Raw genomic sequence first — 21,600 nt, forward strand, 5'->3', positions numbered from 1 at the left:
GACATTGGTTTGATCCCTGGGTTGGGAAGAACCTCGGGAGTAGGGCATGGCAACCCACTCCAGTATTCTTGCCTGGAGAATCCCCATGGACAGAGGAGCCTGGCAGGCTGCAGTCCATGGGGTCACAAAGAGAAGGGTGCCTTTGCCCAGAGGTCCCTGGGCTTCCTCTCAGTCTCATGAGGTCAGTGTCACCACCCTCCACTGATGTGGTAATCCCCACATTTCCCCAGACAGTGTGACTCTCCTGTGGTCTGCTCCCCATCACCCCTGAAAGGTGTAATTTTATGCGTTCTAAGTTGTTTCAGTCACGTCCAACTTGTTGTGACCCTATGGACTGTAGCCCACCAGGCTCCTCTGTCCATGAGGATTCTCCAGGTAAGAATTCTGGAGTGGGTTGCAATGCCCTCCTCCAGGGGATCTTCCCAACCCAGGGATTGAACCCACGTCTCTTATGTCTACCTACATTGGCAGGTGGGTTCTTTACCACTAGCACCACCTGGGAAGGCAAACAGGCACGTGTAGTAATCCTCTTTCGAGCTATCCTTTGCTCTATCTTCATCCAGAACCTTCTTTCAGCCATGAATAGGTATCCACTGGATGCTCTGGTATGGACAGAGAGGCTCCCTCCTAAGCAGACTTTGGATCCTGATATAGCAGCTCAAGGAAAGTAAAGCTGTCCCACTCATCGATGGTTTCTTGTTTTCTATTTGGTTGGCCAAAAAGTTCATTTGGGTTTTTCCATAACATCGTACAGAAAATGAATGAACTTTTATTCAACCCACTATGTGCCCAAGGCTCCCCAGGAGCAGTTCTTTGGGTCTCTACACACCCCTCTTCCTTTTGGAACTGAATTTCTTCTTTGGACCTTGTCAGGTCTAGGGTCAGAGTCCTTGGAATCTTTCCAAAGTTCCCTAGCCCTGGATAGACGGGTTGTTCCTTCCTCATGGAGGGGTGGAGGAAGCAGAGCTCCTGGTCCTCACTCTGGGGTAAAGAAAGGACTCCATTAGTGGGAGTGATGCATTCCTAGTGCCCACATTTCATGGGGATCATGAATCCTGGTGCCTTCTAGCTGTTTTCAAGATAGCCAACACCATCACACAAGTGGTTGAGGTGGAGAGCCTGGAAGTAGTTGGTGATCTTTGTCACAGTCACAGGGATGAAAGTGAGCATGAGTGATGCAGTTAAATCTTTTTTTTCTCACTCAAGGAATTTTATTTAATATTGGAAAAGTGTAAACATCAATTCATTACACCTTTACAAGTCTAGTATTCTACCCATCTATTCAGTTTCATTCAGTTCAGTCACTCAGTCATGTCCGACTCTGCGACCCCATGAATTGCAGCATGCCAGGCCTCCCTGTCCATCACCAACTCCCAGAGTTCACTCAGACTCATGTCCATTGAGTCGGTGATGCCATCCAGCCATCTCATCCTCTGTCGTCCCCTTTTCCTCCTGCCCCCAATCTCACCCAGCATCAGAGTCTTTTCCAATGAGTCAACTCTTCACATGAGGTGGCCAAAGTACTGGAGTTTCAGCTTTAGCATCAGTCCTTCCAAAGAACACCCAGGACTGATCTCCTTTAGAATGGACTGGTTGGACCTCCTTGCAGTAAACCCATCTATTAGGCTCACATTTTATATATTTTTTAAATTTTTAATTGGAGGATAATAGTTTTACAATGTTGTGTTGGTTTCTCATGTACAGCAACATGAATCAGCTACAAGTATACATACATCCCCTTCCTCTTGAGCATCCCTTCCTCCCCTCTAGGTTATCACAGAGCACTGAGCTGAGCTCCCTTGTGCTGTACGACAGCGTCCCACTAGCTATCTATTTTACTCATGGTAGTGTATATATGCCAATGCTACTCTCTCAATTCATCCCACCCTCTCCTTCGCCAGCCTGTATCCACAACTCCATTCTCTACATCTGCATCTGTATTCCTGCCCTGATGCAGGGAAACCTTCAGCACAAAACATAGGACCTGTCTGACCAGGGACCAAGTAGAGGGTATAACAGAAAGAGCACTGAGCTTGGAATCACGCCTCTACCCACTATAGGTCAAGGGGGCCAGGGCAAGTCTCCAAGCTGCCCAGAGCCTCTGCTCCTCTCTGCAGTGCTGATCTCAGGCCCATTGTGAAGACAGAAGGCTCTAAAAGCCAAAGAAGTGATTCCACCAAGGCTAAGAGGAGAAAAATAGAACACTAGTACTGTAGATGGCATGGATTCCCTGATGATAAACATTAAGTCGTTACTGTTTTCAGATGAATGAAATCTTCATACTTTCCAGTGAACAGTTAAGAAGGAAATTCTCAGCCCTGTGTGAGAATTGTTGAAATGGGTGCAGAGGCCAGCAGTCAGCCTCTGGTGCCTGGGGCCTTTTTAGCATCACAGCCTGATATCCTTGTAGAGTCTTTCCAAGGATGTCTCCTGTCATCTGAGCTGCTCTACCAGGAACATCCCCAGATTCTTCCAGCCTTCCCTCTCATGTTCAGAGCAGAACTGCCTTCCCTTCTGGCTGCTCCCATGTCTGCCTTCTCTGGCCTGTACCACACTAACTTTCTGTCTGTGCAGGTTGCTGCCACAGAGACAGCTTCTATCCTGAACTCCACAGACCCTTAGGGGCTCAAGGATGGGCTTCAGGAGACCCTAGATACTGACGCCACAGCTTCCATCAGTACCTTTACCCTGGATGCCACTTATCCACAGCTTCTCCTACCTATCACCTAAGGAATGTCCCTACTCTTTGACCCGCTCTGACATTAATTCTGTTTAAAATTCCTGAAGATGTCTTCACCATCCAATCTCAGGTCTTCTCCAACCAGCCAAACAATCCTTGGGAACCTCAATACAGATATCTGAGTAGAGATGGTCCCAGAGTTCTGTGTCTTTACACAACAGTTGGGTCTGAATGAACTGGTGACAGTCACATATGCATCCAGGTCTGTTTTGTCTCCTTTCCTAGAGTTTTGGCCTCCTGTAAGAGAGTTCTTACTTCCTACACTGTAATGTAAGCCAGACTTGGTCAATCCAGTGGATCATGGAGCCTACGTAATTGTTGCTCTGTGATGAGACCATAGGACATGTGGATTGGTGTAGCCTCAAATGGGGCTTCCCTAGTGGCTCAGATGGTACAGAATCAGCCAACAATGCAGGAAACCTGGGTTCAAACCCCGGGTTGGGAGGACACCCTGGAGAAGGGAATGGCTACCCACTCCAGTATTCTTGGAGCTTCCAAGATAGCTCAGACGGTAAAGAATCTGCCTGCAATAAGCTAACAGAATGGGTAGAAACTCTGAATCAATGTTCTTTTTATTTTACAAGGCTGTTCTTTGGATGCTTGAAGCTAGTGCAAAGAAAAGGGAGTACAGGGAAGAAAATCAAAGAAGAGCCTAGCTTTCCCCCACTTGTTGGCCCTACAGATAACCTCTGATCACCTCAATTGGAAATAGTTTGGTGTTTGGATCTGAACTACCTCTGTTGTAAAAGATCCACTGTGTCAAGAAGGAAACATTAAAGGAATTTTTAAACAATAAATGTTTGTTGAGTGCAATTACACATGAAAAGCCTACCTCTTAATTCTGTAGTTTCTTTGAACTCTGATTTACTGCGAGAAGGAAATATTCAAGCCAACAATACGTGTCCTGTTTTCTTTGGAGCTGTTGAAACCCCAGTTCCTGTTTCTAACATATGTGTCAGACCAGTGGGACTGATAAACTTGTTAAACCATTTAGCTATTAGCAGGGCAAAACCAATACACAGAGTGATATCTTATCAACCTTGCCAATTCCTTTCACCACTCTTCTGAAGCTGAAACTGGCTGGTGTGTTGGTTTTCCATGACTGGAGAGCAGATTGCTGGACAGAGGCAGTTCACTGCTGCAGACTGAGAAAGAATCCACAGCCTAACCCTTGGCACACTGAGGAGTGGTATTGTCAACATCAAATCTTGAAAAAATTTTTTGTTACTAAAAATCAGTGAGTTCATGCCAGAGTAAAATCTCCTTTTCCCATGGCAATAATTTAAACTATTCTGCATTTCCAAGAAAAATGCTTCTAACCTCGTGTTTCTGGAGATAATAATTTTTTTCTCAACACAGCCATACTAGTCAAACATGCTCCTGTTGACAAAACCTTATATAGCTACCAAGAATGTGCTTCTGGATTTATCCTGGAAATTACTCTATTCACACATGTAATTTCCCCCCCTTTTAAATTTACTTGCAGCTAAAAGAAGGGGTGGGGAATAAGGGCAGGGATACAAGGGGAAATAATCGTTCTCCATAAATCAGCTGTGCCACAGACGCCACTCTTCCAGGATAGAGAACAGGATCTGCAATAAGCCCACAAAAGTCGGTGGAACCAGCCTGATCCTGGCAGGTTGTTCAAAGGGGCTTCGCTGTTAAATTCTATTTGTTGTTGTCTAGTCCCTAAGTTGTGTCTGACTCTTTTGCAACCCCTTAGACTGTAGCCCACTAGGCTCCTCTGTCCAAGGGATTTCCCAGGCAAGAATACCGGCAAGGGTTGCCATTTCCTTCTCCAGGGGATCTTCCCCACCCAAGGGTCGAAACTGTGTCTCCTGCATTGGCAAGTGGATTCATTATCACTGAGCCACCAGGGAAACCCCATTAAGCTCTGTAAGTCAATGCTTAATTTCTTCTTCCTGTAAGGAATTGGGGACATCTTGAAGCCACATATGCCAAGAGGCCACATGACACAGGACCTTTATAAAGACTGTGGCCTTAAGAGTGAATACTTCCCATTCTGAAAGAAATTGTTATGGACTGAATATTTGTGCCACAAACTCCCCCATCACCAAAACTCATATGTTGAAGCCCTAAGCCCAATGTGATGGTATTTGGAGGTAGGACCTTTCAGAAGTCATCAGGTTTAGATGAGATCATGAGGGTTGGATCCTTCTAAGGAGAGGAAGATGGAGAGTTCCCTGTCTCCACAAACATGCACAAGGAAAGGCCATGTGAGGACGCAGCAAGAAGGCAGCAGTCTACAAACCTCAATGAGGGCATGCCAGGAATCCAGTCTGTACCTTGATCTTGGGCTTCCCAGCCTCCAGAACTGTGAGCAGCAAGTTTCTGTTGAAGAAACCACCAGTGGGCAGCATTTCATGTAGCAGCCCAAGCGGACTAAGACAGAAACCTTGCAGTAAGCTGCTGCTCTCTGATCTCCATCCATTTGTTTTCCTAAGAATGTGTTTTTGCAGTTGGAGCTCCTCTTAAGGTTTGGAGAACCGACACCAAGCCTCCAGTGTGGAAAGGGCAAATTCATCTGCAACAGAAACCTGTACCAGGTGGAAGTGTCCTCCTTACCTGAGACGTCTCTGCCTTCCCTTCCTTTTGTCCTTCCACATACCCCACAATCTGCCCTCTTTTTATGACTTCTCTTTCTCTGCCTTCCCTTCTTTTTGTCTTTCCACACACCCCACAGTCTGCCCTTTTTACAACTTCTCTTTTTAAATGGAAATCCCTGGTCTCCCTCATCTCGTGCCTGACAGTCACCAGGCACCACCATCCAAGTCAGAAATCAGGGACTCATTCTTTTTTTTTAATATTCTTTTTTAAATTGAAGTATAATTGATTTACAATATTACTTTAGTTCCAGGTGTACAGCATTTTTATAGATTATACTCCATTTAAAGTTATTACAAATAATAGATGTATTTCCCTCTGCTGTACAATATATCCTTGTTGCTTATCAATTTTATACACAGTAATTTCCACCTTTTAATGTGCATGCGTGCTAAATTGCTTCAGTCATGTCCAACTCTTTGTGACCCTATTCCATCGTCTTCTCCAGACAAGAATACTGGCATGGGTTGCCATGCCCCCCTCCAGGGGATCTCCCCAACTCAGAGATTGAACCCACATGTCTCCTGCCTTAGCAGGCAGATTCTTTACCACTAGCACCACCTGGAAATCCTGTACCTCTTTGTACCCTACCCCTATCTTGCCCCTCCTCCCTTCCACCATTTCGCTGGTAACCACTGCTTGGTTCTCTATACCTGTGAGTCTGTTTTGTTATATACATTCATTTATTTTTCAGATTCCACATATAAACAATATCATACAGTATTTGTCTTTCTCTGACATTACACTAAGCATAATATTCTCTAGGTCCATTCACATACTGCAAATGTGGCAGAATTTCCTTCCTTTTAATGGATGAGTAATATTACATTGTGTATATGTCTGTATACAAAATGCAATAATGCTATATATTATACATTATATATTTAATATATATTATATATACACACATATAGATACATCACATCTTCTTTATCTATTCATCTATTGATGGATATGTGTTACTTCCACATCTTAGCTATTGTAAATAATGCTGCTATGAACACTGAGATGCATGTGTCTCTTTGAGTTAGGGTTTTAGGTTTTTTTAGATGTATATACCCAGGAGTGAACTTGCTGGATTGTATGATAGTTCTATTTTTATTTATGAGGAACTGCCATACTATTTTCCACAATGGCTGTACCAATTTACATTCCCACCAGCAATGTGCTTGGATTCCCTTTTTTTCCACATCCTTGCCAACATTTGTTATTTGTAGACTTTCTGATGTTAGCCATTCTGATGGGCATGAAGTGATAGATGTGGTTTTGATATGCATTGCTTTAATAATTAATGATATTTAGCATCTTTGCTTGTTAAAAATCTGTATGTCCTCTTTGGAAAACTGCCTGTTCAGGTATTCTGGCCATTTTATAAACACAATTTATATGGTATTTGTTTTTTGGTACTGAGTTGTATGAACTGTTCATATATTTTGGATGTTAACCCCTTATTGATCATAATATTTGCAAATATTCTCCCCCATTTAGTATGTTGTCTTTTTGTTTCTTGGTGGTTTCCTTTGCTATGCAAAAGCTTTTAAGTTTGATTGGGCCCATTTATTTATTTTTGCTTTTATTTCTTTTGCCTTAGGAGACAGATCCAGAATAATATTGCTACAATTTATGTCAAAGAGTTTTCTGCCTATGGTTTATTCCAGGAGTTTTGTGGTTTCAGGTGTTACATTTAGATTTTTAATGCACTTTGAGTTTATTTTTGTATGTGGTGTGAAGAAATGTTCTAATTACATTCTTTCATGTGTAGCTGTCCAGTTTTCTCAGCATGACTTATTGAGGAGACTGTCTTTTCTCCTTTGTATATTCTTGCCTCCATTATTGTAGATGAATTGAGCATGGATGTGTAGGTTGATTTCTGAGCTCTCTATTCTATTCCATTTAATCTGTTTTTGTGCCAGTACAATGCTGTTTTGATTAACGTAGCTTTGTAGTATAGTCTGAAATCAGGGAGTATGATACCAACAGCTTTGTCCTTTTATTCTCAAAATTGCTTTGGCAATTAAGAGTCTTTTGTGGTTTCATATAAATCTAAGGATTATATGTTCTAGTTCTATGAAAACTTTCTTCTTTTGATAGAGATCATATTAAATCTGTAAACTGCTTTGAGTATTATGGACATTTTCACAATATTAATTCTTCCATTCCAGGAGCACAAGATACTTTTCTATTTCTTCTTATTATCTTTGATTTCTTTCATCACTGTTTTATAATTTTCAGAGTATAGATTTTTCATCTCCTTGGTTAAGTTTATTCCTATATATTTTATTAAAGATCATGGCATCCAGTCCCATCAATTCATGGCAAATAGATGGAGAAACAGTGGAAACAGGGGCAGACTTTATTTTGGGGGGCTCCAAAATCACTGCATATGGTGACTGCAGCAATGAAATTAAAAGACTCTTGCTCCTTGGAAGAAAAGTTATGACCAACCTAGACAGCATATTGAAAAGCAGAGACATTACTTTGCCTACAAAGGTCCATCTAGTCCAAGCCATGGTTTTTCCAGTAGTCATGTATGGATGTGAGAATTGGACTATAAAGAAAGCTGAGTGCCAATGAATTGATGCTTTTGAACTGTGGTGTTGGAGAAGACTCTTGAGAGTCCCTTGGACTGCAAGGAGATCCAACCAGTCCATCCTAAAGGAAATCAGTCCCGAATATTCACTGGAAGGACTGACGTTGAAGCTGAAACTCCAATACTTTGGCCACCTGATACGCAGAGCTGACCGATTTGAAAAGACCCTCATGCTGGGAAAGATTGAGGGCTGGAGGAGAAGGGGACAACAGAGGGTAAGATGGTTGGATGGCTTCACTGACTCAATGGACATGAGTCTGAGTAAGCTCTGGGAGTTGGTGATGGACAGGGAAGCCTGGTGTGCTGCAGTCCATGGGGTCGCAAAGAGATGAACACAACTGAGTGATTGAACTGAACTGAACTGAATCTGATTTTTTTTTTTATTTTAAACAAGATTGGTTTTGTGCTTTCTCTTTCTAATAGTTCATTATTAGTGTATAGAAAAATCAACAGATTTTTTTATATTAATTTTATATCCTGAAGCTTTACTGAAATCATTTAATAGTTCTTACAGCTTTTTGTTGGATACTTTCTATATACAGTATCATATCATAGAGGTATCATATCAAACAGTGACAGTTTTACTTCTCTTCCAATCTGGATGCCTTTCATTTCTTTTTCTTACGTGATTGCTGTGGCCATGGCTTCCAGTACTACGTTAAATAGAAATGGCAAGAATAAGAATTCTTGCTTCATTCCAGATTTCAAAGGAAAGGCTTTCAGTTTTTCATCATTGAGTACGATATTAGCTGTGGATTTGTCATAAGTGGCCTTTATTATGTTGAGATATGTTCCCTCTTTGCCAACCGAGATGAGAGTTCTTATCATGGAATGATGTTGAATTTTGTCAAAGGCTTTTTCTGCATCTATCAAGATAATCATGTGATTTTTATCCTTCCTTTGCTAATGTGGTTATCTCATTGATTGATTTGCAAATGTTGAGCCATCCCTGGAATTGATCATGGTGTATACCTCTTTTTATGTATTGTTGGATTTGATTTGCTAATATTTTTTGAGGATTTTTGCATCTATATTCATCAAGAATATCAGCCCCTAATTTTCTCTATTTTTGTAGTATCTTTGTCTGGTCTTGGTACAGGGTTATGGTGGCCTTATAGAATGAATTTCAGTGTGTTCCATCTCTTCTATTTTTAGGAATAGCTTGAGGAGAATAGATATTAGCTATTCTCTGTATGTTTGGTAGAATTTACCTGTGAAGACATCCAGTTCTGGACTTTGGTTTGCTGTGAGTTCTTTTTACTACAAACTCAGTTTCACTACTAATAGTCAGTCTGTTCAAATTGTATTTCTTTTTGGCAGGTTGCATTTTTCTAGAAATTGTCCATTTCTTCTAGGTTGTCCAATGTGTTGCCATATAACTATTCATAGAATTCTCTTATGATTTTTGTCTCTCTGTGGAAATGGTTGTTATTTCTGTTCTTTCATATCTTGTTTTATTTTTTGAGGTCCTCTCTCTTCTTCTTGATAAGTCTGACTAAAAGTTTATCAATTTTGTTTATCTTTTCAAAAAATCAGCTATTAGCTTAACTCATCTTTTCTATTAAGCCCAACTGGTCTTTGTGTCATTTAAGACTGTTGCTTTATTGATTTTTTTTTTTAATTTTTTGGCCATGCTGCATGGCATGTGGGGTCCCCAACCAGGGATCAAACCCATGCCCCTGGCATTGGAAGCACAGAGTCTTAACCATTGGACCTCCAGGGAAGTCCCTATTGATTTTCTTTCTAGACGATCTGTCCATTGATGTAAGTGGGCTCTCAGAGTCCCCTACAGTTATTGTGTTATTGTCAATTTCTACCTTTATGTCTGTTAGTATCTGCTTTACATATTAAGGTGCTCCTCTATTAAGTGCATATATGTTAATGAGTGTAATAACCTCTTCTCATATTGACCCCTTTATCATTATATAATGCCCTCCTTTATCTTTTGTTATAGTTTTTGTTTTAAAATCTACTTTATCTGATATGAGTATTCCTACCCCTGTCTTCTTGTCCTTTCTGTTTGCATGAAGTATCTTTTTCCAGCCGCTCATTTTCAGTCTGTGTGTGTCTTTAGCTCTGAAATGTGTCTTTCGGAGGCAGCATATAGAAGATTCTTACTTTCTTATCCAATTAGCCATTCTGTATCTTTTGATTGGAGCATTGAGTCCATTGACACTTAAGTAATCATTGGTAGGTGTGTACTTATTACCATTTTATTACTTGCTTTCTTGTCAGGAAGCATTTAACAGGAGGCTTCCCGTGTACTGTTTTGGATCTGTCAGGAATCCTCTGTTCCTTATTAATTCCTGAATATTCAGGAATTAAGAGGAGAGGCAAGCCTCTCCTGGGGCTGAGGGACGCAGGCATTTCCTTCGTTAGTTTTTCAATACGGTGATAAGTACCCTCTTCCTTCTTGTGAACCATATGGTAAAAGTGATTGTTTACAACTCTCTCTCTTTGATATGGATCACCTATGTTTTGTAAGTCTGAAATTTTAATCTTTATCTTTGTTGAAGAATAACTACCTTGTAAGACAGTATATATGCCCACACCATGTTGATTAAAACACCTTTGCTCCATCAGACAGAGAAGGCAATGGCATCCCACTCCAGTACTCTTGCCTGGAAAATCCCATGGATGGAGGAGCCTGGTAGGCTGCAGTCCATGGTGTCATGAAGAGTTGGACACGACTAAGCGACTTCACTTTCACTTTTCATTTTCATGCATTGGAGGAGGAAATGGCAACCCACTCCAGTGTTCTTGCCTGGAGAATTCCAGGGACGGCGGGGCCTGGTGGGCTGCCGTCTATGGGGTTGCACAGAGTCGGACACGATTGAAGTGACTTAGCAGTAGCAGCAGCAGCAGCTCCATCAGAGCTTTGGTCCCCGTGTCTTGCTTTCTCTCTCTCTCTCTCTCAGGCTCTTTCTTTGGAGCGCAGAGGCCCTCTGGGTTCACTTTCCTGCCTGGGCTTCTAAGACCCTCTCGAGAAGGCACTCTGCACCTTCACCCCATCAAGAGAGCGCCTGAGGCCTTCATGAACAGAGCAAGCCCCGTGTCAGGGACTTTATTGGTTTTCTGCGTAAACCAAGGAATATCAGCCTCTTTCTCTCTCCTTTACTTTCTTATCGTCGACTCCGGACCACCAGGTTCCAGTCCATTAAAAGACCTTAACAAGTGGCGCCCAGAATAGGAGCCTGGTACAATTGGCAGATTCGGACGGAGTGACCCTGAGGGCCTGTTGAGGCTGATGGGTACTAAGACATGGGCCAAATGGCTGGAAAGCCCCATCACTTTTCTACTTTACTTCAGCACTTATTTAAAGTTCAGGGATTCTCAGTTTCGCCTCAGCACATAGAGGCTTGCCTTGAGACAGTGGTTGAATGCAACCCTTGGTTCCCTGAAGAAGGCAGTTTTGATTTAGAAATTTGGCACCGGGCCAAAGAGAATATTGAACGTGCCACCAGACAGGGAAAAAATATCCTGATAGATTTTTGGCCCCTGTGGGTTCATATTGAAGCCGTGATTTTGCCATTACAAGGTAATTCTAGCCCTCCTAATATTCAGCAACAGGCAGAACACTTATTACATGAATATGAATTAGATGATGATACCTTATGAAAGGCCCAAGTAGAACAACATAAAATATTTCAGAATTTTCCTACAAGCCCTGCCCCAGTTGCTCCAAGCACTCCTCCCCTGCCAGCAGGCACAAATTCCAAAGTCTCTCCCTTGCTAGAACCTAATGATTCTGGAAACTACTCCCCTAAAACACCTTTTGATATTAAAACCAACAACACCTTTCTGAATAGCAATAATCTACCTACTCACTCTCCTTCACAACAGAGGCTCTCTGAATTGCTGGCTTTGCAAACACAAGTCTCTGAAGCCGACGGTTTGTCTGCCTTTCCAGTTTTTAGAAATCCTGACAATCAAGGGAACATAATACCTCATTACGAGAGTATTGGGCTTCCCTGGTGACTCAGATGGTAAAGCGTCTGCCTGTGATGCGGGAGACCAGGGTTCGATTCCTGGGTCGGGAAGATCCCTGGAGAAGGAAATGGCAATCCACTCCAGCACTCTTGCCTGGAAAATCCATGGACAGAGGAGCCTGATAGGCTACAGTCCATGGGGTCGCAAAGAGTCAGACACAACTGAGCGACTTCACTTTTCATGAGAGTATTAACCTTTTCACGTGCAACAAATTTAAAAAGCTATAACTATGTACAGCCCACATTCACCTTTTACTAAAGCACTTCTAAATTCTGTAACATCCTCTATTGGAGGTTTTATTCCCCATGACCAGTGAACTTTAATAAAAGCTCTCCTTAAACCAGGAGAATATCTTCAATGGATGATGTGGTTTCATGATATAGCCAGAGAATGTGCTAACAGAAATGCTCGAGCTGGTGCTCCCCAAAATCAAATTACTTTTGAAATGCTAACTGGCACAGGACAATCTGATGCTATAAAAGCTTAAATACGGTGCCCTCCCTTGTTACATGAACAATTAAAAACAGTGGCCCTTGAAGCTTGGGATCGAATTACTCCTCAAGGGGAGCCTACAGGTAGCTATACTAAAATATTACAGGGGCCCAATGAAACATATGCTGATTTTTTAGCTAGATTACAAACTGCTATTTCCTGTACTGTAATTGGAGAAGAAGCCAAAAGGCAACTAGAGAAATTACTTGCTTATGAAAATGCAAATCAGGAATGTCAAAAAGCTATAGCTCCAATTCGTGAGACAGGGACCATTATTGATTATTTGAAGGCTTGTCGCAACCTAGGATCAGAAACTCAAAAGATGCAAATGCTAGCTGAAACAATGGTTGCTGCCTTAAGAAAGGAAAATGAAGGATGCTTTACATGTGGAGATAAGAACCATTTAAAAAGGGACTGCCCTAAGAAAGTTAATTAAAAAAACCTCCAAAAATCTGCCCTCGCTGCCATAGAGGAACGCATTGGGCCAAAAATTGTAAATCTAAATTTGACATTGAAGGGAAACCTATTCCGGGAAACTCCAAGCAGGTCCCCTTCAACAAAAACCAAGGGCAAATTCCATCTTTTCCCTCAAACCCTCAACATCCGGCAGTGCTGCCATCGATATACGGTTCTCCTTTACCCCCAGGTAGTCCCCTCTAGAATACCTACCGGACTTTTTCGACCCCCGCCCCCACAAAACTTCGGTCTTTTACTTGGGCGATCTAGTTTGACTTCTAAAGGAATTACTGTTCACCCTGGAGTAATTGATTCAGATCATAAAGGAGAAATTCAAATTATGATGTCATCTCAGATTTTATGGCAATTCAAAAAGGGGGGTAAAATCGCTCAATTACTCCTTTTACCTTATATTTCTATTAACTCCTCTAATGATGTACAGACGGGTGGATTCAGCAGTACAGATCAAAAACGGTCCTTTTGGACATCATCAGTATCTGAATTCACCTGACCGACTATAAATATCAAAATTAATGGTAAAAGATTTTCTGGTCTCCTCAACACTGGATCTGATATTACTATTATTTCCAAACATTTATGGCCCAAATCCTGACCGGTACAAAAAAATCTCTTGCCAAATTGCAGGGATTTCTCAAACCAAAGTACAACAGATTTATCAGAGTACTCAGATTTATCCATGTGAGGGACCGGAAGGCCAACTTGCAACATTAAAACCTTATGTGATAGATGCACCCCTTAATCTAATAGGAAGGGACTTACTTATGCAATGGCAAACTCAGATATACATCCCACATTTTTTGTAGGGGCCACTGCTCATTTAACAAACAATACAATTATTAAAATAACTTGGAATAATGACGAGCCTATTTGGACAGAGCAGTGGCCCCTCATGAAAGAGAAATTACAGGCAGCTAAGGAACTTATAGATACACAACTAGGATTAAAGCATATTGAGGAATCTTGTTCTCCTTGGAACTCTCCTATTTTTGTTATAAAAAAGAAATCTAATAAATGGCATCTCCTAACAGACCTTAGAAAAGTTAATGTATCTATGAAACCTATGGGTGCATTACAACCAGGAATTCCATCACCTACCACTATTCCTCAAAATTGGCATATTATTGTTATTGATTTACAAGATTGCCTTTTTAATATACCTTTAGACCGAGAGAGATTCGCTTTCTCTTTCCCTTATCCTAACCATATTGGACCTCATAAACGGTACCAATGGACTCTACTGCCACAAGGGATGATGAATTCTCCCACCATGTGTCCAAAGCCCTTGAGCCTGTGAGAAAGCAATTTCCTAACCTTCTTATTATTCACTATATGGATGATATATTGTTTTCAGCTCCATCTATCGTAGAAACTCAACATATATTTGATACAGCTCAACTATGCTTAAAAAACTCTGGATTAATCATTGCCCCTGAAAAAATTCAAACCTCTACACCTTACCATTACTTGGGGTTTGTTGTTAATAGACAACGTATTACTCCCCAACTAACTCAGATCCGTACTGATAAATTATCAACCTTAAATGATTTTCAAAAGCTCTTCAGTTCAGTTCTGTTGCTCAGTCGTGTCCTACTTTTTTTGACCCCATGAATCGCAGCACGCCAGGCCTCCCTGTCCATCACCAACTCCCGGAGTTCACTCAGACTCACATCCATCGAGTCAGTGATGCCATCCAGCCATCTCATCCTCTGTCGTCCCCTTCTCCTCCTGCCCCCAATCCCTCCAAGCATCAGAGTCTTTTCCAATGAGTCAACTCTTTGCATGAGGTGGCCAAAGTACTGGAGTTTCAGCTTTAGCATCATTCCTTCCAAAGAAATCCCAGGACTGATCTCCTTCAGAATGGACTGGTTGGATCTCCTTGCAGTCCAAGGGACTCTCAAGAGTCTTCTCCAACACCACAGTTCAAAAGCATCAATTCTTCGGCGCTCAGCTCTCCTCACAGTCCAACTCTCACATCCATACATGACCACAGGAAAAACCATAGCCTTGACTATGGACCTTTGTTGGCAAAGTAATGTCTGTGCTTTTCAATATGCTGTCTAGGTTTGTCATAACTTTTCTTCCAAGGAGTAAGCGTCTTTTAATTTCATGGCTGCAAAAGCTCTTAGGGGATATTAATTGGATTAGACCTTCTTTAGGCATTGCTAATTATCAACTGAATAACTTATTTAATACTTTAAAAGGAGATCCTGATTTAAATAGCCTTCGTTCACTTTCTCAAGATGCATGAGAGGAACTCTATTTGGTGCAAAAAAATTACAAAAACAATTTCTTACTCGCATCAAACTAGATTTACCTCTAGAATTGTTTATACTCCCCTCTCCCCATTCTCCCACAGGACTTCTTGCCCAACAAGAACACCCAGTAGACTGGACATATAGCTGTTTTAGGGGAATAAAGTAACTTACACCCTACCTTGATTTAATTGCTCTAATAATTATCAACAGAAGAAATAGGACTAGAACTCTAATTGGCTCCAGTCCTCATAAAATTGTAATACCTATCAATAAATCTCAATTTGAGAATGCTTTACAAACTTCTACCAATTTCCAAATAGATTTTCTGTAATATTTTGGAGAAATTTCATTTCATTATCCTTCTGGTAAGCTGTGAAATTTCTTCAAAAATACTGAATTTATTATTTCTTGCATTATCAGCTCACAACCTATACCACAGGCCAAGATTTTTTTATATAGATGGGACTAAAAACGCCAAAGCTTCATTCTGGTCTCTTAAGGAATATAAAGTCTTCTATGCTAAATTTCATTCTGCTCAGCAAAATTAATTATATGCTCTTATTCAAGTTATTTGCCTACCTCCTTACCCCATTAATATAGTCTCTGACTCTATATATTCTGTTTTTGCATTTAAAAATATAGAAACCTCCACCATAAACTCCAATCAACCTATTATGCAACAACTCTTTTTCGAACTACAATCTGTTGTTAGAAACCGCAATTCTTCCATTTATATTGCAATTCTTCAATTTATATTACACATATTCAAGCATATTCTTGTCTTCCTGGCCTGATGACTTACGGTAATGAGCAAGCTGATAAACTGGTTTCCTTTGCTACTCCAGAGGAACAGTATGCTCTGTTGCATAACAATGCTGGCTCCCTACACCAGCTATGGAAAATCCCATATTGCCGGGCTAAAGAAGTTATTAGTAATTGCTCTACTTGTAGACCCCTACATCTTTGACCCATTGCACAAGGTATTAATCCTCATGGTTTGCAGCCTAATAAACTATGGCAAATGGATGTAACTCATTGCCCTGAACACTCGCCATCTTCTTTCTTGAATGTCTGTATTGACACTAATTCTTCTTTTATTTGGGCCACACCTCTTCAAGGTGAGGCTACACAACACACTATAACTCACTTACTAGCTTGTTTTGCTGCAATGGGAACTCCTAGTTCTATAAAAACAGACAATGTCCCTGCCTTTATTTCTAGACACTTTAAACAATTTTTACAATCTTTTTCTATTAAACATATTACAGGTATTCCTTATAATCCACAGGCACAAGGCATAGTCGAACGAGCACATCACACACTAAAGTTGCAAATAAAAAATTTTAAAAAGGGGGAATACACAGGAACACTACTGTCTTCCTTATCTAAAGCAGACTTTACTAGATTCCAACATAAGATATTTTCTAAACCTATAACTATTGTTAATACAGCTTTATTTGTTTTAAATTTTTTAAACTTAACACAGGGAGACATCTTAACAAGAGCAGAAAAGTATTTTGAGGAATTGAAGGGCACTTCTCTTCCTCTGCCCATTTGGTACCAAGATGGGTTAACGAAACAATGAAAATCTGGGAAACTAATCTTACAGGGAAGGGGGTATGCTTGTATTTCCCCAGATGGATCCAACAAACTCACCTGGCTTCCTCTTCGGAAGATTCGACCCAAGAGGGCCCCCGGCCTTCAAAATGGAGACAGGACAACAAGGACCCCAGGAGGAAGAAATTCCAATACAGGCCATGGCGGCTCTAAAGATCTCTAGGAAGCACCGCCCTCAGCGGCATCAACACTATGATCTCCCCACTTGGGGACAAATAAAAACCCTTTATAATCGAGCTGAAAATTTGGTCTATCAACAGGGAATGCCTCGGAGTCCTGAATACATTTTCCTGGCAATGCTCAGTCTTTTGACCTGTACCTCCCGCCACTCAAGCTCTGATTAATACCCAACCTCTATTGCATGTCGTAGAATGGACAGAGAAAAGACTGATCTTATCAACCAATGTCTGGCTCTAGGTGAGTGATCACACCATCGGGATTATCTTGGTCGTGAAGATCTTTTTTGTACAGTTCTTCTGTGTATTTTTGCCACGTTTTCTTAATATTTTCTTTCTTTTCTTTCTTAAAATGTTAGGTCCATAACATTTCTGTCCTTTATTGAGCCCATCTTTGCATGAAATGTTCCCTTGGTATCTCTCATTTTCTTGAAGAGATCTCTAGTCTTTCCCATTCTGTTGTTTTCCTCTTTTTCTTTGCCTTGAACACTGAAGAAGGCTTTCTTGTCTCTTCTTGCTATTCTTTGGAACTCTGCATTCAGATGCTTATATCTTTCCTTTTCTCCTTTGCTTTTCGCTTCTCTTCTTTTCACAGCTATTTGTAAGGCCTCCCCAGACAGCCATTTTGCTTTTTTGCATTTCTTTTCCATGGGGATGGTCTTGATCCCTGTCTCCTGTACAATGTCACGAACCTCATTCCATAGTTCATCAGGCACTCTATCTATCAGATCTAGGCCCTTAAATCTATTTCTCACTTCCACTGTATAATCATAAGGGATTTGATTTAGGTCATACCAGAATGGTCTAGTGGTTTTCCCTACTTTCTTTAATTTCAGTCTGAATTTGGTAATAAAGAGTTCATGATCTGAGCCACAGTCAGCTCCCAGTCTTGTTTTTGCTGACTGTATAGAGCTTCTCCATATTTGGGTGCAAAGAATATAATCAATCTGATTTTGGTATTGACCATCTGATGATGTCCATGTATAGAGTCTTCTCTTATGTTGTTGGAAGAGGGTGTTTGCTATGACCAGTGCGTTCTCTTGGCCATTGCCATTCTCTTGGCCATTTGTGAAGTCAAGTGGGCCTCAGAAAGTATCTCTATGAACAAAGCTAGTGGAGGTGATGGAATTCCAGTTGAGCTATTTCAAATCCTGAAAGATGATGCTGTGAAAGTGCTGCACTCAATATGCCAGCAAATTTGGAAAACTCAGTAGTGGCCACAGGACTGGAAAAGGTCAGTTTCATTCCAATCCCAAAGAAAGGCAATGCCAAAGAATGCTCAAACTACTGCACAATTGCACTCATCTCACACGCTAGTAAAGTAGTGCTCAAAATTCTGCAAGCCAGGCTTCAGCAATACGTGAACCGTGAACTTCCTCATGTTTAAGCTGGTTTTAAAAAAGGCAGAGGAACCAGAGATCAAATTGCCAACATCCGCTGGATCATGGAAAAAGCAAGAGAGTTCCAGAAAAACATCTATTTCTGCTTGATTGACTATGCCAAAGCCTTTGACTGTGTGGATCACAATAAACTGTGGAAAATTCTGAAAGAGATGGGAACACCAGACCACCTCACCTGCCTCTTGAGAAACCTATATGCAGGTCAGAAAAAAAGTTAGAACTGGACATGGAACAACAGACTGTTTCCAAATAGGAAAAGGAGTACGTCAAGGCTGTATATTGTCACCCTGCTTATTTAACTTCTATGCAGAGTACATCATGAGAAACTCAGGGCGGGAAGAAGCACAAGCTGGAATCAAGATTGCCGGGAGAAATATCAATAACCTCAGATATGCAGACGACACCACCCTTATGGCAGAAAGCGAAGAGGAACTAAAAAGCCTCTTGATGAAAGTGAAAGAGGAGAGTCAAAAAGTTAGCTTAAAGCTCAACATTCAGAAAACTAAGATCATGGCATCTGGTCCCATCACTTCATGGGAAATAGATGGGAAACATTGGAAACAGTGTCAGACTTTATTTTTCTGGGCCCCAAAATCACTGCAGGTGGTGACTTCAGCCATGAAATTAAAAGACACTCCTTGGAAGGAAAGTTATGACCAACCTAGATAATATATTCAAAAGCATAGACATTACTTTGTCTATAAAGGTCCATCTAGTCAAGGCTATGGTTTTTCCAGTAGTCATGTATGAATGTGAGAGTTGGACTGTGAAGAAAGCTGAGCACTGAAGAATTGATGCTTTTGAACTGTGGTGTTGGAGAAGACTCTTGAGAGTCCCTTGGACTGTAAGGAGATCCAACCAGTCCATTCTAAAGGAGATCAGCCTTGGGCTTTCTTTGGAAGGAATGATGCTAAAGCTGAAACTCCAGTACTTTGGCCACCTCATGCAAAGAGTTGACTCATTGGAAAAGACTGATGCTGGGAGGGATTGGGGGCAGGAAGAGAAGGGGGTGACAGAGGATGAGATGGCTCAATGGCATCACCAACTCGATGGGCATGAGTTTGAGTGAACTCCGGGAGTTGGTGATGGACAGGGAGGCCTGGCATGTTGTGATTCATGGGGTCGCAAAGAGTCACGACTGAGTGACTGAACTGAACTGAACTGATCAACCAATGACTCCACTCATATGCCCCCTCCCTGGAACGTGAAAGGGCCCTCACACCCTGGGGAGGAGGGAAAACTAACATTCTTTAGGCTATGAAGTCCTTCCCTTCTGCGTGGGCCAGCAGAATTGAGCATAAACGTCAGCCGACAAACTTGGGCTTTCGCCCTGCCTCCCAAAAAGGGTTTTTGGACGTTGCTTCGACTATTTTCTGCCCTTTCTTTGTCTCTGAACCATGTTTATACTACTGAGACTTTAAGGAAAGAGTTAGGGAAAGAACAAAGAACATTATGCAAAGGTTTTACTTATAAAAACTTTACACATACTTTACATATACTCCTGTTCGTTGGGACAAATGTCAAACCAAATCAAGAAAATTAATGTTTGTGGCTAATCATTGCTTTCTCTCTCTCTCTCAGGCTCTTTTTTTGGAGCACAGAGGCCCTCTGGATTCACTTTCCTGCCCGGGCTTCTAAGACACTCTCGAGAAAGCACTCTGCACTTCCCCCCATCGAGAGGGCGCCTGAGGCCTTCATGAACAGAGCAAGCCCTGTGTCAGGGACTTTATTGGTTTTCTGCGTAAACCAAGGAATATCAGCCTCTTTCTCTCTCCTTTACTTTCTTACCGTCGACTCTGGACCACCAGGTTCCGAGCCATTAAAGGACCTCAACACTTTCTGATTGTTTTTGTAGTTCTCTGCTTCACGTCTTTTTCTTTTTCTTTTTTTCTTTTTTTCACGTCTTTTTCATTTGTTTGTTTCTTCCCTTGTGGCTTGATGATTTTCCTCAGTAGTATACTTGTGTTTCTCTCCTTTAAGTTTCTCTGTATCTATTACACATTTTTAATTTGTAATTACCATAGGGTTCATATATGTTGGCCTATAACTGTATCTGTTTGCTTTAACTATAGTCATTTAAGTTCAAACACACTCTATAAGATCTACCTTTTTTACTCCCCTCCCCATTTTGTGTTTTTGATCTATTTTACATCTTTGTGTTTATCCTTTAACTGCTTATTGTAGTTACAGTTACTTTAACAATTTTTCATCTTTTGATCTTCACACTGGCTCTTTTAAGTGGTTGAGCCTCAATCCTAACTATGTATTACCCTTTTCTACTGGGATTTTCCCCTTTCCTACTACTTCTTACTTCTTTTCCACCTAGAGAAGACTCTTTAACATTTATTTTAGGGTAAATTTAGTACTGATGAACTGTTTTCCTTTGGGCTTGTCTGAGAAATTGTCTCTCCTTCCATCCTCATGATAATCTTCCTGGGTAGGGTATCCTAGGTTGCAGGTTTTTCCCTTTCAGCACTTTGAATATATCATGCCACTTCCTTCTACTTGTGAAGTTTCTGCATAGAAATCAGCTGATAGCCTTCTGGGGATCCCCTTTTACATGACTCTGTTTTTCTCTTGCTGCCTTTAGATTTCTCTCTAACTTTTGCCATTTTAATTATGACTTTATTGGTATGGTTCTGTTTGGATTCATCTTGTTCGGGATTTTCTGTGCTTCCTATGATACCTGGATAGCTGTTTCCTTCTTTAAATTTGAGAAGTTTACAGCCATAATGTCCTCAAACACATTTTTGACCCCCTTCTCTCTCTCTTTTCCTTCTAGGACCTCTACAATGCAAGTGTTGGTATACTTGATGTTATACTTCAGTTCAGTTCAGTTCAGTTCAGTCGCTCAGTCATGTCCGACTCTTTGCGACCCCATGAATTGCAGCATGCCAGGCCTCCCTGTCCATCACCAACTCCCGGAGTTCACTCAAACTCATGCCCATCAAGTCGGTGATGCCATCCAACCATCTCATGCTCTGTCGTCCCCTTCTCCTCCTGCCCCCAATCCCTCCCAGCATCAGAGTCTTTTCCAATGAGTCAACTCTTTGCATGAAGTGGCCAAAGTACTGGAGTTTCAGCTTTAGCATCATTCCTTCCAAAGAAATCCCAGGGCTGATCTCCTTTAGAATGGACTGGTTGGATCTCCTTGCAGTCCAAGGGACTCTCAAGAGTCTTCTCCAACACCACAGTTCAAAAGCATCAATTCTTCGGCGTTCAGCCTTCTTCACAGTCC

The 21,600-nt window shown here is 41.3% G+C and overlaps 1 long non-coding RNA gene across 1 annotated transcript in view; it reads left to right on the plus strand.

Moving 5' to 3' along the window:
- Positions 1-20,189, plus strand: part of LOC147379157 (uncharacterized) — a 23,028-nt gene extending 2,839 nt beyond the window's left edge. The window contains exons 2-3 of the long non-coding RNA XR_015147935.1: positions 17,047-17,203; positions 19,944-20,189. This is a non-coding gene — a long non-coding RNA (uncharacterized LOC147379157). The remainder of the gene's footprint in view (positions 1-17,046; positions 17,204-19,943) is intronic.
- The last annotated feature ends 1,411 nt before the right edge of the window (positions 20,190-21,600 follow it).

This window comes from Bos grunniens, chromosome 1 (assembly GCF_055505025.1).
Source record: "Bos grunniens cultivar Pamir isolate PY7600 chromosome 1, Bosgru_T2T1.0, whole genome shotgun sequence".
In the NCBI taxonomy this organism is placed as follows: Eukaryota; Metazoa; Chordata; class Mammalia; order Artiodactyla; family Bovidae; genus Bos; species Bos grunniens.